This window comes from Lepus europaeus, chromosome 19 (assembly GCF_033115175.1).
Source record: "Lepus europaeus isolate LE1 chromosome 19, mLepTim1.pri, whole genome shotgun sequence".
Lineage (NCBI taxonomy): Eukaryota > Metazoa > Chordata > Mammalia > Lagomorpha > Leporidae > Lepus > Lepus europaeus.
In genome coordinates this window covers 40,465,420-40,469,625 of record NC_084845.1, presented here as the reverse complement: position 1 = coordinate 40,469,625, position 4,206 = coordinate 40,465,420, and the positions used below count along the sequence as shown (strand labels likewise).

The 4,206-nt window shown below is 39.8% G+C and overlaps 1 pseudogene; it reads right to left on the bottom strand.

Annotated features, from left to right (window-relative positions):
• Positions 1–3,107: 3,107 nt before the first annotated feature.
• On the bottom strand, positions 3,108–3,800 carry LOC133747704 (putative monooxygenase p33MONOX; annotated as a pseudogene).
• Positions 3,801–4,206: the final 406 nt, after the last annotated feature.

Sequence of the window (4,206 nt, the reverse complement as noted above, 5' to 3'; positions counted from 1 at the left end):
TTATTCTTTTTGCTGCTATTATAAATAGGATTGCTTTATCAGTTCCCTTCTGGATTGTTCATTGTTAGCATATGGACACAGTGGATTAAAATTACTTATTTAATTAATTTGGAAGGAGTCTGAAACTCAATCTGAGTCTCCCATGTGAATGGCAGGGACCCAAGCACTTCGGCCATTATCTGCTTCCTCCCAGGGGGCACACTGGTAGGAAGCTGGAATCAGAAGTGAGCTGGGCACCTGAATCCACTCAGACATGGACTGTGGGATCCTAAGTGGCATCTTAACCACCGTGCCAAATGCCCACCTCAGTCTTTAGTTTTGTATCAGTGACTATGATGTTGGCTGTGAGTTTGTCATATATGGCCTTTATTATATTGAGGAAGTTTCCTTCTATTGTAGTTTGTTAAGTGTTTTATCATGAAAGTATGTTGAATATTTTTCTGCCATAATTCAGGAGATCTTTTTTTATTCATCTGTTAATGTGGTATATCATTTTGATTGATTTTCATTTTTTGGGATAATCTTGCATTATGGAAAAAATCTTACTTGGTTATGTTTAATCCTTTTAATATGCTGTTGAATTGGCTTTTTAGTATTTTATTGAAGATTTTTTGTATCAGTATTCATAAGGGATATTGTTTTTTGGTTTTGTTTGGTTTTTCAGCCTGGCTTTGGTAGCGGAATAATGCTGGCCTCAGAGAAGGGACTGGTAAGTGTTTCTCTTAATTTTTTGGAAGACTTTAATGAGGATTCATGGTAATTCTTTTTAAAATGTTTGGTGAAATTCACCAGTGAAGCCACCTGGTCCTAGACTTTGTTGTGTTAAGAGGTGGAATACCAGCAAGTAAAAATGCCACCAGATTTTGTACCATTTTCAACCTTGCCTCTTCTTGATGAAGCATTTGTTTGATGCTATACGTCTTTGACTGGTGTGCAGAGCTCCTGGAAAGGTGTTTTAGCCTACTGTTTATGTTGCATTTCCGTGGGGAATGAAGTCTGTCTGGAAATTCCTAGTTTGTCGTCTTGATGATGTCCATACCTCTTTCATTTTTAGCAAGTCTTTTGTTTTAGCTTTGCACAGTTTCAGCCAGTTTGTCTGAATGGTATCTTTTCCAAGAAGAAATCCAGCTACCACTGGGTTTGAAAGACACCTGTGAAAGATGCCTAATAGTTATTCCCTTCTTGTTCAGTCATTTCAATGGAGATGGTCTAGTTTCATCTGAGAAGGATTTGGGTTGTGATGAATACATGGGATACTGAACATCGTCTTGTATAGGACATTGGTCTGTTTATGGTTCTCTAAAATTAACACCAAGAGTTTCTTCCCAGAATACCCATGGGTTTTCTGAGTAAAGTGCCTCAATGTGGACATTGGTAGGTGAAATAGTGACTGGTTTAAGGGTTCCCACCAGTTGGCCATTTTGCCAGAATCAAATCTCACTATGTATAGCTATATTTTCTTTATTTTTGGGAAAATAGTAAGGATTTTTATTGTCAAAACAATAGATCATAACAGTGGACTAAATAAATTAGTGGTTCCTAGAATTTTACCCTTCAGGGCCTCCCTATGGAATGGGCAGCTTCTTATGTAGACAAGATCCTATCTTAAACAAAAACCAGCAGGTGTTTAAGAATGTGCCCATGATAATGGCTGAACACACACATTCAAACAGAGAGGAAATAAAAAGGCAATTCCCTATTTCCTTTCCTTATCAGTTATGTGTTGCATAAATATATGAGTCTCATTTTTGTGAAAAATGCTTTCAAACAGAAAAATCACAAATTGTTCTTTCTTCCCCACCCTCCCCAAAGTTTTAGGCCCTGACTTGAATAAAGGAATCAGGAGCTGCTGTGGCATAATAGGTTAAGCCTCTGCCTATGGCACTGGCATCCATATGGGCACTGCTAATGGCTTGGGAAAGCAGCAGAGGATGGCCCAAGTGCTTGAGCCCCTGTACCCATGTGGGAGACTCGGAAGAAGCTCCTGGCTCCTGACTTCTGATTGGCCCAGCTTCCACTGTTACAGCCATCTGGGGAGGGAACCAGCAGACGGAAGACCTTTCTCTTTCTCTGTCTCTACCTCTCTCTGTCTGTAGCTCTGCCTCTCAAATAAATAAATACTATTTTTTAAAAATAAAGAAATCAAAATAGGATGGCAATAGTTTCATATGAATCTTAAGGATTGTAATGTAACTATAGTTAATATCTTTACTGTAAAAATGGTTAGCATCCATTAATCTATACCCAATCAGTTGATTTTTCCCCTTAGATAGTCTCAATAAAATTGTCATTAAACTAATCTTATTTTAAAGGGGAACAAAGGACACCCAAGACTAGGGTTTGTTTTGTGACACACAGAAGAGAAGCACTCCTCCAACAACACTGGCCCAAGAGGCAGCACATTAAAAACTGGCTGCAGGACAAAGTGATGCATTAAGTCTGCCAAAAAGCAAGGAGATTTCATTTGCAGCATTAGAAGAGGAGTCTCTGCCAAGTCTGGCTTTTAAATGTACCCAGATCTCAAACAGATCTTAGGTCTCCTTAACTGACAAGTCTGGAACACATAGCAGCATAGTCAGGAAGGCCAAGATTGTCTAAACTAGTCAATGAGGACTTTAACTCCATGATTTGCCAATGCTCATGTTGATAGTGGCAAAAGAATCAAGAAGCCTGGGTTTTGGAGCACTGCAGATAATATTTACCTACTAAGTAAGCAGTGATGAGAATTCTTGGTCTAGGGTATAGGAAACCAAGATAGATAATGAGCTCCCCCTGTATAACCATTGGGCTAACTTAAACTAACTTTAAATTAAGTACAAAATGGCTTCAATACAACAAAGATATGCTTTGCACTAGTGCTTCTCAAAACCAATCGTGTATCCAGCTCTAGCCACAGACTAAGAGCTTTAATATATCTTTTCTGTGTCAGAACTAAGGAAAAAGGGGAATGAAGCACAAGGTGCCCTCTCTCCAAGTCTCTGGGATGGAGAGAGCTCAAGAAGCTAATGGGCATGAGTAGACTCAGGTCACAGGTTTTGAAACTATGGTTGTTTCTTCTCGTCTGACACTGGGATATACATCTTGGGTGCCTTGAAGATCCTTGACCTTCAGCCAGTTGAGTGGCCTGGGCATAGATCAGTGCTTTTGGAAAGGGCTTCCAAGGCTCTTCTGTAGTGTGGGTGGCAAGACTTTCTGATCATCTTTTTGGAAGAATATTGTTCAATGAGGCTTCTTTTATCGAAGGAGTTTCTGTCCTTAGCTCCATTTCTAGAATCCATGTGGGCAGGATTTGGGCCAGGAAAGGCTGTGGAAGAAGCAGAAGTAAACCAGTCTCTGGGTTTCTGCTTTGGGGGAAGGTGGGCTGGGCTGATCTGCTTCTCTTCTTTTGTCATAGCCTACTCCCTAAAGCTTTAGTTTCAGGAGTGCTTCTGCTGCCTGAAGACACTTCATCTCTTTGATGGTCAAGCCTTTGTTGGATGGGTAGCCAGCACCTCTTACCCCGTTTGACATTCAAAATACTGAATACTCCCTGGGTCTGTTTTTTGATTTGAGAATTCATGATGACATGGATAACTTTAGCCTTCACCACTGGGACCTTGTTCATACTGTCAGAGTCTGATGGCAAGGCCATAGAGATGAGGGTACTTTGGCTTCTCTTTCTTCCACCTTGATGAGATGCTAAGACTTACACCCGGGAATCACCAGCTCCCAGGGAATCTGCCCATGTCTGATGGAGGAGGAGTCATTGTTGTTGGGTCTTTGATGGTATCATCATAGCTCAGTTCCCAAAGGGATAGCATGATTGGCTGGAAGGTATTGCCTAATGGTTCTTCAGGCTCAAGAGAAGGCACTTGATTGTCTCAAAGCCATTGAAAGACTGGAGCCTAGAGACTTTTCTATTTAGATTTTAACCTTTCATTGTTTTGTCTCTATTTTACAGTTTTTAATATAGTAAGTAATTGTAGACATGGACATTCTGTTCTGGTCAGTAGGTTTAATTGATTTCCTTCTGCACTTACGAAAAAAAACAGTTTTGTTTCCATGTGTTTATTTTTCCTCATTTTAAAATATAAATTTGTGTTCTTTTAAACCTTTTTTTTTTGGTTATAATATCTCTCTTGTTGCTTCATTATGAGCAACATATTTTTTTTTAAAAAAGATTTATTTTGGCCGGCGCCATGGCTCATTTGGCTAATCCTCCGCCTG